Consider the following 13,944-nt stretch of genomic DNA (forward strand, 5'->3'; position numbering starts at 1 on the left):
CCAAGACTATTTTCACTGTCAGAAAGCTGGCCCAGAATGGTCAAGATAGACTGTTAAGGTGAGCCATATGAAGGACAAGTGATCAATGGGTGGAATGCCGAGAGGTTGGAAAGATGAAATTCTTTCTAAAGTGACAACCCAAATCACGGGCTTGAGTCAATTTGGTTTTCAATCATGCCACTGAATCTACGCGGTTATTGTTGATAGTTAACTTGAGGCCTTTTCCAGAACAAGGGGAGAGACTGAACAGCAATCAGTCATTTTTCACATTAATACAACCCTAATTAAACCTGGCTGCGAAACACACTTCCTGAAGCAAGGACTTCAGAATATGAAAATAACCTTCTTGATATCTGTTTAACTAAACCCTCTCACGTCTGCAGATTGGTTCGTTATCGCAAATGAGAAGTATTTTATGAAGTGAAAGATGCATTTGAAAATTCATTCAATACTCTTGAGCAAACCTGAAATCTGAATTACAGAAGCAAATGGCTTCTAGCGCTTTATTTTTACCCCAGTGTTTGGCTGTACTCAGTCTAGTTGAAAAGTAGCAATATTTCAGAATTATTTTATCACTGAATACATTTTATAGCTACTAATAAGACCAAATGGCAGTCATTTTTAATGCATCGCTTAAACCGGATTTTGATATATCTGTACTTAAGTGCCTACGTATGTGCTTAATGAATATTTCATTTATTAGTAATTACAGTGACTCTGTTATCCCTTCTACTTCATTTTGGATTGTAAACTCTTTTGTACAGTACCTAGAAAAATGAGATCCTTGGTTGGGAATCCTAGGCTCTATTGCAATATAAATGTTAAATACAATAATAGTGAAAAGAAAAATCTAGTGTTAGAGACTGATTTGGATATTTGTAATGCATTCATTTTGTAAATGGCCTCTATTATTTGTTAGGTACAGGATGAATTATATAACTTAAAAATACAGCTTAGCAGGGCCAGCCCACAACATTTTGGCACCTGAGGTGGGGAGCTCAAACTCCCCCATGCTCCTCGCTTGGGCCAAAATTTTGAAAGGTCTCAATTCTGCCTTCTTCCTGTTCTACTCCTCTCATGGCACTCCACCATCTCTGTGCATCTAGAGCAGAGAGAATACATATGCACCAGCAGCAGACACAATTTTCTACACTCTGGGGCCTAGTGGCGCCCTCCAACAGCCTCGCATCTGAGGCAGCCGCCTCAGTTCGCCTCATGGTAAGGCCAGCCCTGCAGATTAGTTTGGCAACTTTAGTCAGGACTTTTCTATTTCTGTGTGTATTAGAATGGTTTGAATGCTATTTGATGGATTCTACCAGTATTAATGTAAAGAAACCAATGGGCATTTAATTAATCATATCCCATAAAACAGTTTTAACTTACTGAAAAAATATTTCCCTCCTTTTATTTATGGAATGGCTTCACTGAATCTTTTCTTCTCTGAGCTCAACCCCGTGCAAAGAGCATGAGTAGTTACCCGTTATACAGCATATCCTGCCCCTGCCTTTCTCTCTGTAAACATGAGCAGCTCAATTCCATGATGTGTTTTGATAAACTGCCAAGACCCAGCTAATGTACTATTTGCTGACAAGTATTTGTTGTTAATCCAAAAGTATTGAGCTTGTGTGCTGTGATAGTTTTTTTTAAAAGAGAGAATGTAAATTCAACAAGGGCGTGGAATCGCTTAAAATGTAGCTACTGTTCTTTCCGTAAGGCAGTTGTAAACACACTCTGCCTCCCTGAGCGCCTCCTTTCTGCTCTTTTGTAGTTTGTGATTTCTGGCACAAATCACAAAAGCCCAACCAGGTCATTATTCGTATTTTTTGAATAAAGGAGGACATAAATGGGAGAGGCTGGAATTTCAGAACAAACACGAATCAACAAATCTGTGACTATTGACAAGGCATAGAACAATCCATTGCAAAAAGTGACTGGATGGGGCTTTGTAGTAGCAATAGGAAAGGAACTAGCTCTTTCTCTGAAATGCAGGCTCTACCCCTTGAACTATTGGAGAAGCTCCATTAACAGCTAGCACTTAGCAATAGAGAGCTACCTTTTAAAAGATATCAGAGGGTATGTCTACACTACCCTCCTATTTCGAAATAGGAGGGTAATGTAGGCATACCGCAATTGCAAATGAAGCCCGGGATTTGAATTTCCCGGGCTTCATTTGCATAAGCCGGGCGCCGCCATTTTTAAATCCCGGCTGGTTCAAACCCCGTGCCGCGCGGCTACACGCGGCACGAACTAGGTAGTTCGAACTAGGCTTCCTAGTTCGAACTACCATTACTCCTCGTGGAATGAGGAGTAACGGTAGTTCGAACTAGGAAGCCTAGTTCGAACTACCTAGTTCGTGCCACGTGTAGCCGCGCGGCACAGGGTTTGAACCAGCCGGGATTTAAAAATGGCGGCGCCCGGCTTATGCAAATGAAGCCCGGGAAATTCAAATCCCGGGCTTCATTTGCAATTGCGGTATGCCTACATTACCCCGCTAGTTCGGACTAGCGGGGTAGTGTAGACATACCCTATTTGCCTATGGAACAAATAAGGGCAGTTCTGATACAAGTGGTAGAGGGCATTCATATTACCCTCTTTATTTCAGGAAGACCATACTGTAAAGAAAAAGCCTCTTTTAAATATAAATGTCCATTAAATTATGTCCTGTGTGTATTTTTTCCCATGGGTAGCTTTGGATTCTGAGCTAACTTGATCAGTTGTGTTAATGGCTAACTTAGGCTATATCTATACTGCAGCCTTCTTCCACAAAAGTTTATGCAAATGAAACACAGAGTTGAATATTGCTGTGTTTCATTTGCATAATTAATTAGCAGCCGTTTTTGTGCAAGAGGCTTTTGTGCAAAGAGGAGCTGTGTAAACGGTTCCTTTTTGCGCAAAATTCCCCTCTTGCACAAGAACCGTTCTTTCTGAAAAAATGAGGAAGTGCTGAATTCAATTTCAGAAGATTTTATCTGCCCAGTAACTAGAAGCTAATTGATTGAAAGGGCAGAGAGGCTGGCTGGAAACATGCAAAAGCCACACACTTTAGATGTCTGTATCTTACTGTATCTCCAACAATTCTGGTGTGTTGTCGAGCTGTGTACCTTGGTGTAAGACCTCCCACAAAGGAAACCCAGAAGGCTGACCAAGGGCCTCTACTGAAACCTCATCCCTAGGGGATTAATTTTACAAACTAGTCCCTTGAGATACTGATCTTAAGCTTGCTATAAAAATGCTTGCTGTAAAATGATGGCAACAATCTGGGAACCTGTGTGGATTTGAGGCAAGGGGCCCTTCATTTTGATGTGTGTGGTGCACACTATAGATTACCTTCCAAATTCAACTGACAGCTTTTGAGGCAGTTCTTTCTGGTGACAGGTGACTATAAAGCTTTTATTTACACTGACTGTTGACTCATCTTAGGTGGAATTATGTACAGAAATAAGCAAATAGCTTTCTATTCAATGTGATCCATATACAGCTATAGTCTATCATGCAATGCAAAGCTCCTGTATGGACAAGATTCTTATTTATTGTGTGCTTTTCCAGGTCACTTAGCATGTTGCTTCAGAAACGTGCTTTTGGGAGTGTAAATCCTGCTGTGAATGGGCTTTTAGTTTGTGTAGAGTAATTCATCCCATAAAAGCTAGCAAAATTGTGACTGGTTTTTAATTTGCATTGTAAACACATTAGACATATGATGAAGTAGTCTGGCAAATTTTGGATGCTCCTTAGATATCTGCATATTAGGAAACAGAGATTAGCTAGTTTATTCTCTGTGCTATTCTCCTCCTGCTTGGGAGAAAGTACCTTGATTTTGGAATTCTGGGAAGTAGTGTCTAGAGAAAAAGATACCTGTGGGAATAAGTGCAGTAATTGGAATTGCTGTTGGCACATTTTTTCCTCATCCTGAGTTTTCCTTAGTTCAGTTTCATCCCAAATTATGCCTGTGAATATGAGAAGAATGATACTTGTAGAAGGTGACACAAGTAGGCTGTTCATATTTCAGCCATGTTTCACAGAGAGACTTGTAAATTGTTTTGGAGAATTTTAAGTGATGTAATCATCACAGGTTTAAGAAACCTTTCTTGACACCGCCCTGGTTATAATTTCACTGATTTTTTTTGCCAAAAATGTTAATATATTTTTGAAATTTCAAAATTTTGAAAAAATTACAGTGAAATTTGAAAAATCAAAACATGCCATCCAGCACCTCTGTTAGTGCCTTAGGTCTCCAGTTGAGGACCGGGTCCCACATTCTGCAACACATTGTAAACCAAACACATACAGAGCCTTGTTCTCAGGATGCTCACAATTTAAATGTACACAAAGTGTGACAGGTAAAGCAATGGGTAGAGCTGTTGAAGGGCAGGAGAGTATGCATAAATTAGGTTCAACAGTAGTCCCATTAGTAAAATCCCATTAATAAAGTCCCAAGTGGTTTCCAACCAAACTATTGCCAGATAGTGTAAGAACATAAGAACATAAGATTGGCCGTACTGGGTCAGACCAAAGGTCCATCTAGCCCAGTATCCTGTCTACCGACAGTGGCCAGCACCAGGTGCCCCAGAGAGGGTGGACTGAAGACAATGATCAAGCGATTTGTCTCCTGCCAACCCTCTCCAGCCTCTGACAAACAGAGGCCAAGGACACCATTTTATCCCCTGGGTAATAGCCTTTTATGGACCTAACCTCCATGAAATTATCTAGCTTCTCTTTAAACTCTATTATAGTCCTAGCCTTCACAGCCTCCTCTGGCAAGGAGTCCCACAGGTTGACTACACGCTGTGTGAAGAAGAACTTTCTTTTATTAGTTTTAAACCTGCTACCCATTAATTTCATTTGGCGTCCTCTAGTTCTTCTATTTAGGGAACTAATAAATGACTTTTCTTTATCGGCCCTCTCCACACCACTCATGATTTTATATACCTCTATCATATCCCCCCTCAGTCTCCTCTTTTCTAAACTGAAAAGTCCCAGTCGCTTTAACCTCTCCTCATATGGGACCCATTCCAAACCCCTAATCATTTTAGTTGCCCTTTTCTGAACCCTTTCCAAGGCCAAAATATCTTTTTTGAGGTGAGGAGACCACATCTGTACACAGTATTCAAGATGTGGGCGTACCATAGTTTTATACAGGGGCAGTGAGGGTATGTCTACACTACAACCCTAGTTCGAACTAGGGTGGTAATGTAGGCAACCGGAGTTGCAGATGAAGCCCGGGATTTGAATTTCCTGGGCTTCATTTGCATAAAGCCGGGCACCGCCATTTTTAAATGTCTGCTAGTGCGGACTCCGTGCTGTGCGGCTACACGCGGCACAGACTAGGTAGTTCGGACTAGGCTTCCTAGTCCGAACTACCGTTACTCCTCGGACATTTAGATATGGCGGCGCCCGGCTTTATGCAAATGAAGCCCGGGAAATTCAAATCCCGGGCTTCATTTGCAACTCCGGTTGCCTACATTACCATCCTAGTTCGAACTAGGGTGGTAGCGTAGACATACCCTAAGATATTCTGGGTCTTATTTTCTATCCCTTTCCTAATAATTCCTAGCATCCTATTTGCCTTTTTGACCGCCGCTGCACACTGTGTGGAAGTTTTCAGAGAACTGTCCACGATAACTCCAAGATCTCTTTCCTGATTTGTCGTAAATAATAGAGCACTGAATGTATTCCCTCCCCATCAGTTACAGCCAGACTCAGGGTATTTCAGTATCCAGAAGAAGAGGGGAGATGGTAATGGGCAAGGAATGATAAAACTGTACTAATAACTGCAATACCTGGTGGCAGATGTAACGGGCAGCAAATTTGATAGGACAAGATCAAATATTAATTTGATATTAAACTCTTGGTTTCCCATCATAACAGAGGAGAACATATACTTTTTCCAGTTGCTTGCTACAGAAGCATTTACTCCTAAGCATGCTACCATTATTTACTAAGTTTGCTACTCTTTAAATCTTCTGTACTCAGTGGTATTTGGGGAAGGCCATGTTTCCCATTGCTATCTTTATTCCATCTGAGATGGGATTGGCACCGCCATTGTTACTGGGATTACTTATCCCCTCTTTTTCAAATATCTGACTGTTTCACTGGCTTAAATGTCATTTGGTGACATTATGACACAGGTTTACACCCACCTGTTGGCTTCATTGCCGCCTGGTCTTTTAAACTGTGGTTTGCACATAACGAGGCAAAAGTAATCTTGAGCTACTTAAACGAAAGCTTTGTTTTCTTAAGATTTTATCTGTGCCCAGAAGGCCTCATGAAATATTTCAGCCAGGTCTTGTCAGATCTGTAGAGACTTTAAAACTCTCAAGCAGGGTAGAAGGTACTCTACAGCAGTGGTTTTGGTGGGAAAGTCAGCAGCAAATGGATCGCTACTGTATTATTATTTGTCTGGATTAGAAGTTAGATGTTAAAGAAAAAAATATGGTTTGGGATGAATAGACAATTAGGCTGTTTCTAGGCAAAATAAAAGTTTATTATAATGATTATCCTTTGCTGAGTCACAAAAGTGCCTTTTAAACTATCCCTAGTACTTTAGGATGGGGCAACAAACAAACAAATGATCTAAACCCAGAATACATAGAATAAGCAAACAAACAAAGAAAGTAGAATTAAAAAAACCCTCTCAGAACATAACATGCTGTGATGTGAAATTTTAACCAACCAAGTGATGCCTTGAACCTTATCATAGTTTGTTTATTTATTTAAAATATTTTTACCCCACCTCTTTATTTAAAATATTAAAGGCAGCTTACAAAATTTTTTAAAACACAATATATATAAAGTAAAATACAGGGCCCCATAGGGGGGACATAAAACCTGCCAAAACCTCAAGAGGAGGGACACACACACGTGTACACAACTAAACACCAATAAAAGCACAGGTAAATGGGTGGCTTTGGCTTGGTGCTGAAACAGTGCCAACGTTGGTGTCAGGCGACTGTCCTGGGGGAAGGAATTCCATAGCCTAGGCGTAAAGGCTCCGTGTAGATGTCAACCTTATATCCATAAGTGGAGAAACTCAGAGCAGAGCCTCCCCAGCTGACCTCAGTTCCTGAGAGAGTTCGTATGGGAGAAGACAGTCCTTCAGATACCTCAGTCCCAACTCATTTAGAGCTTTAGAAGTCAAAACCAAGACCTTGAATTGTGCCTGGAAACATTCCAGAAGCCAGTGCAGCTGCTGGAGGACCGGCATAATGTGCTTCATATAACGAGTATTGGTTAAACTTGAGTAACTGCATTTTGGACCAGTTGAAGATTCCATAGACTCTTCAAAGGCAGCCCCACATAGAGTGCATTACAATAATCCAATGGGATGAGACAAGAGCATGAATCACTGTAGCCAAGTTGTTCTTATTCAGGAAAGGTTACAGCTGGCGGATCAGCCGAAGCTGCTCAAAGGCACTCCTAGCCACCAAGGAAATCTGATTTTCAGATGTTAAAAAAGGGTCCAGGAGGACTCCAGGGGTGCCATTTAAGGCAGACTGGGGGACAGTAGCCCCCTCCAGAGTTTGAACCCTTGCATTTCATGCTTGAGGTCTGCTTAACGCTGCATGCCCTGACTCCAGAGGCAGTTCTTAAATGCAACATTATGGGCTGCTTGCAATTTTGCCTTTGGGGTAGGGAGTTTGTTATAAAAGGAGGGAGGGGCAGGGTGATTAAAAATAACAAAAGGCTGGTTATTGAAGTTGAAGGATCATTAGATCATCATGAAAAGATAGAGGGGAAGGTGTAGGAATGACTGTTGTGCTGCAGGGATCTGCATTTGGATCACTGCTATTAAACTTCTCATCCACGTTCTTGAAAAAGGGGGTAAACAATGACTAATCCAAAATTGTGATAGAAATGTAGCCGTGTTAGTCTGGGGTAGTTGAAGCAAAATGCAGGACAATGTAGCACTTTAAAGACTAATAAACCATCTTGTTAGTCTTTAAAGTGCTACATTGTCCTGCATTTTAATCCAAAATTGGCTGTAAAGAGTTACAAAGGGATCTTACAAAACTGGGTGACTGATCAACGCAAAGGCAGCCTCCAGACACTGGTTCAGATTGTCAGGCAATTCTGTCATTCGGGACCAGTCCAGTTCTGACCGTGCTGGACCAGGGAGGTCCAACCTGTAGTGGACAGCTGATAGGATTAAAAAAGAATGAAGATCCATCAATGTTAGGCCATGAAAACAAAAAGATTGGTTGGCCATAGTCAGTGAATAGTCATGAGAAAGGGGAGCATTCCTAAAAGGAGAATATTCTGCAGTATGTTCAAGACAAGAGGCAGTAACCAAGGGCAACATTTTTGCAATGAGCCCAGGTCTGGATTAACTCTTCTGGGGGCCCGTAGGCTCTAGGGTGATGCAAAAAATGAGGGGCTCAGTCTGCGGGAAAGAGCTGCAGATTGAGAAAGGAAGGTATACGCAGGAGTGGTTGAGAGCTCTGACTCAGGGTGCGGGTTCTGGGGTGGGGCTGGCAATGACACCTTTTGTAGGTGGGAGGGGCTCCAGGCTGGGGCTAAAGGGTTTGGAGTGTAGGAGTGGGCTCAGTGCAGGAGGTTAGGTTGGGGGTGCAGGGTCTGGGCAGGAGTTAGCGTGTGAGAGGGGGCTCCGGATTGCAGTCTGAAAGGGAGTTAAGGACTTAGGATGCCAGTAGGGACTCGGGGCTGGGGTGTGGGGTCTGGAAAGGAGTTAGCGTTCAGAAGGGGGGCTCAGGGCTGGGGTAAGGATTGGAAAGCTTACCTGTTGCAGCTTCATCTCCTCTTTGGTGGTGGTGGTGGGGAACAGATGGCTCCATGCAGCTCATGCTGCTCTACGCTTGCCTGCAGGAACCCTGGCTCCCCGCAGCTCCAGTTGACCATGATTTCCAGCCAATGAGAGCTGCGGTGGGCAAAGCCCCCAGGTGAGTGCAGCACACGGACAGAGATCTCTGGTACTTGCATTGTCACAGCCTCAGCTTGGTGGGGGGTGGAGAATAGGGAATGGCAGCACACACTTCCCCCCACCAGGAAGGGTTGTCCCAGAAGACAGGGTATGTCTACACTACAAAGTTAATTCGAACTAACAGCCGTTAGTTCGAATTAACTTTGATAGGCACCACACTTGAGAACCGCTAGTTCGAACTTAATTCGAACTAGCGGAGCACTTAGTTCGAACTAGGTAAACCTCATTCCACGAGGACTAATGCCTAGTTTGAATTAACTAGTTCGAATTAGGGGCTGTGTAGCCACTTAATTTGAACTAGTGGGAGGCTAGCTCTCCCAGGCTTGCCATGGTGGCCACTCTGGGCACCACCAGGGAAACTCTTCTGCCCCCCTCCTGGCCCCAGAGTCCTTAAAGGGGCACGATCTGGCTACGGTGCCCGTGCCAGGTGCAAGCCTGCCAGCACCCAGCCAGCAGACCTTGCACCTGGCATGGCTCGAGCCAGCCACCCGCTGCCACCCAGCCCTCCGCCTCTTCCCGGGACCAGGCTGGCGGCTCCCAGGAGTCTGCCCAGGTCCGCAATAGGCGGGCGCCCGCCTGGTCTCGTGCAGACATCATAGACCTCATCCACAACCTCCGCACTAGGCACAGGAAAGTGTCCATCTAGGGCAGGATAGCTGCCAGCCTGGCTACCCAGGAGCAGGTTTGCATGAAAATCAAGTTGGTCCACTGAGACCCCCGACCCTGAGCCCTGAGCTTAGAATGGCTGTACTGGGTCAGACCAAAGGTCCATCTAGCCCAGTAACCTGTCTGCCGACAGCGGCCAACACTAGCTACCCTGGAGGGGATGGACTGAAGACAGTGACCAAGCCATTTGTCTCGTGCCATCCATCTCCAGCCTTCCACAAACAGAGGCCAGGGACACCATTTCTACCCCCTGGCTAATACCACTCCATGGACCCAACCTCCATGACTTTATCTCACTTCTCTTTAAACTCTGTTCTAGTTGTAGCCTTCACAGCCTCCTGCAGCAAGGAGTTCCACAGGTTGACTCTTTGCTTTGTGAAGAACAACTTTCTGTTATTAGTTTGAAGCCTGCTACCCATTCATTTCATTTGGTGTCCTCTAGTCCTTCTATTATGGGAACTAATGAAGAACTTTTCTTTATGCACCCTTTCCACACCACTCATGCTTTTATAGACCTCTATCATATCCCCCCTCAGTCTCCTCTTTTCTAAGCTGAAAAGTCCCAGTCTCTTTAGCCTCTCTCCATATGGGACCTGTTCCAAACCCCTGATCATTTTAGTTGCCCTCCCCTCTCCCAGCCTCTCTCTTCCCCTCTCCCACCTCCTTTTCCCAGTCTCCCCGAGTTTTGTTCAATAAAGAGAGTTTCTATTTTTGAACACACGTGTCCTTTATTTTGTACTTGAGGAAGGGGGGCTAGGGAGGGGTAAGTGGAAGGAGGTGAGGGAGGAATGGGGCACGAGCCCCCGATGGGGAGGACTGGGGTGGCTCTGCAGGCTCCTCGGGGTGGAAGCTCTCCTGAAGCCCCTCGATTGACCCCCCCCACTCTGGATGGCAGCCTGCGGGAAGTGCAGCCGGGCTGATGGCCGAGTGCTGTGATGTGCCAAGTGTGGGCATTCAGGGCACTCCAAGCCAGGACTGCTTTGCTGTCCCTCATCGAGTTAGACAAGCGAGCGGGGAACCCCTGAGAACTGTCTGTCCGGGGTGGGGGTCAGGTGCCTTTAAGCACAGCCCTCAGCTAGCCTGAGACAGCAGCTCCACGCTCTAAGTCCTAATCTGATGCCCTGCCGGCACTGCTTCCGGCCATCCTTAACCTCGGTTCAGGGTCCACTCAATGTGGACATGCTAGTTCGAATTAGCAAAATGGTAATTCGAACTAGTTTTTAGGTCTAGATGCACTAGTTCGAATTAACTTAGTTCGGATTAACTAATTCGAATTAAGTTAGTTCGAATTAGTGCTGTAGTGTAGACATACCCACAGGGACTTGAGTGGCTTCAGACCAGGGTCCTGGGCTGCAGCCCCTAAAGGCCCTTTCTTAATCAGGCCCTGAATGAACCTTACATTTCTACAGGGCTGGGGTGAGAACTCTGCTGAGTTGATATGCACAATGAAATTGCCATTCATGTAATTCCTTCTGAGATTGTGTAAACTAGAATACGTGAGTAAGAAAACGTTATTTAATCCTTCATGTAACTCAAGAACTAGGGGTAACCAAAATGAAATTAATATGCAGCAGGTTTAAGAGAAACAAAAGGAAGTGCTTCTTTTTACCACACTTGGTTAACCTGTGGAACTCTTTGCCAGAGGACATTATGAAGGATAGGGTCATGGAGGATAGGGCCATCAATAGCTATTAGCCAGGCTGGGCAGGGATGCAATATTGTGCTGTCAATGACCATAAGCATCTGACTGCCAGAAGTTGGGAATGTTCTGGTCTCAGTTAGTGCTGGAAACAGTATACTGGGCTAGATGGGCCATTGATCTGATCCAGTATGACTGTTGTTATGTTCTCATTGACTGACGTGGCTCTTTCCCAAGTTTTTCTAAAGACCTGAACAGCTACTATTGTTTCTATTGTTTTTAAAAATCATCTTTATGGGTCTTGTGGTAGTTGTCAAAGACAGATGAATCACATGAGAGAACTCACAAGAATAATGTTTTAAAAAAAATGCAATCACATACTCTCAGTCGGTGGAAACTGGAATGGGCTGGGGGACCATATCTGTGTCTGAGGATTTTTAAATGTAACAAGATTTTCTTTTCCCATTAGATCCTTCCAAGAATGATTGCACTAGCTTCTCCAGTGAGTCCAAACGCTCATTAATCACCAATGTAGCACTAAATCAAATGGATACCAATGGTGTTTTTTTTTCCATTCTGTTACTTTCCTTATCATCCTGGCCTGGACATGAGAAAGTGTTTAAAATTCTCCATATAAGCAAACGGGGTTTGAGAGTTTTTTGGGAAGATGGGAGAAACAAGCATCAAGGAGACTTAGAGGAAGGCCGAGAATGTTTGTCCTGCACCCAATTCCAGCCAGGGAATAACAATTTTCATAAAAGCGATTCAAAGCATATATTGAGTCAGATCATGACTAGCCAAGGAAAATGAGAGACTACATTCACCTAACTCCTTGAGAACCTGTGAAAGGCCTAGTTACAGTCACAGCCTTTGAACCCCCTGGCAACCAATACCCTTAGCCATATACCCAAAACAATTCCCATCTGCCTTGTAGGAAGTTATGTTCCCTCTACTGCTAGTCATCATTTAGCCGAGCTATTTACTTTTTGTGCTTTTAATCCTTCTGCATAAAGCAGCCCCCATTGGAAAGCACATCATTGTAAAGGTAGCCATACTAACCTCTGCCTATGTAGATAGATTGCTTTAAAAATCATGCAAATCAAATATGAATGCAAGAAGGAAATGAGACATTGGAGAAAGATGTACCCTGGGAACAGAGGAGGACTCTACTTCACAAAGCTTAGGCTTGGATCATTTTGGAGATGCCTGTGTCACAGCCTGAGACATTGCGCCCAGCAACCGGAGTTGCAAATGAAGCCCGGGATTTGAATTTCCCGGGCTTCATTTGCATGTTGCTGGGCGCCGCCATTTTTAAATGTTCGCTAGTTCGGACTCCGTGCCCCGCGGCTACACGCGGCACGAACTAGGTGTTTCGGACTAGGCTTCCTATTCCGAACTACCATTACTCCTAGTCCGAATTACCTTGTTTGTGCCGCGTGTAGCCGCGGGGCACGGAGTCCGAACTAGCGGACATTTAAAAATGGCGGCGCCCGGCAAAATGCAAATGAAGCCTGGGAAATTCAAATCCCGGGCTTCATTTGCAACACCGGTTGACTACATTACCACCCTACTTCGAACTAGGGTGGTAGTGTAGACATACCCTCAGATATTCGTACATTGGGGAGCCGCATTGGGGAGCCGCACAGCCGGTAGCCAGAGAGAAGCGGTACTTTCCCACTCCAAAGTGCTGCTTTTCTCCAGCCGGCTGTGCAGCTGCCCCATGTTCCTCTGAAGCCTTCCAGCCCATGTTCGCACGGCTCACCGCCTCCTGCCAGCTCTCCTGAGGCTGCAGCCTGTAGAAGTGAGCTTCGCTGCTCTCCTGCCCCCCACACAGCCTTCTGTGCTGAGGGACTGGCTGCCCTCTCTGCGGGAGGTGGGGTGCTGGACCCAGTGCTGAACTGCCAGGTCCTGGGGGCCCCATGTCATGGGGGGGGAGGAGGGCCCTGTGCCACAGCATGGTGTGTTTCATTATAAATCCATCTTCATTGTAGGTTTTTAAAGAACAGGTTGGATAAACACCTGTTAGTGATGGTCTAAGTCTACTTGGCCCTGCCTCAGTGCAGAGTGCTGGACTACATAACTTCTCAAAGTCCCTTCCAGCCCTACCTTTCTACGATCACTCAAAGGCGATCAGAATGGTCTTAGATTGCTGTATAGTAAAAGGTGAAAGGTGTTGCAGTCCTCTAGAGTGCAAAGCAACCTAAAGCCCCCCTCCGTGGGAGGCATGAAGTTATGAAGCTCATTAAACCTTAAGAAAACAAAGCGCGAAGCTGCTTCCAATTATCAGGATAAAAATTAATGAAATAAAAATGGCAGACAGGCTGCAGAATTATGCAATAAAAAGGGTTTGCTGGCATTAACAAGGCAGTGTTTAATATTTGTGTGGTTCTAGCTTAGTTTTGATCTGAACACATGGTGATTCTGCACATAAAATGTATCCAAATTAATGAATTAAAAATCCTTGCTAATCCCACCCAATTTTCTGTCCGTGGCTAGGTATTATTAGGTGGGGAAACCCAACAAAAAGAAAGGGAGGCTGGAATCTGCAGTTTTTGACATAAATGGACTCTGATGATTTGGGGGCAGGAAGGCAGAAAAGCTAAATTGTTGTACTGACATTACAGTCAACCAAGCTGTGATCTAGGTAGAGACGCATACAATATGGAGCAGTAAAGCTTTACAATTTGGATGTCACAGGACTGAA

The sequence above is a fragment of the Pelodiscus sinensis genome, chromosome 17, assembly GCF_049634645.1.
Source record: "Pelodiscus sinensis isolate JC-2024 chromosome 17, ASM4963464v1, whole genome shotgun sequence".
NCBI classification, from domain to species: Eukaryota; Metazoa; Chordata; order Testudines; family Trionychidae; genus Pelodiscus; species Pelodiscus sinensis.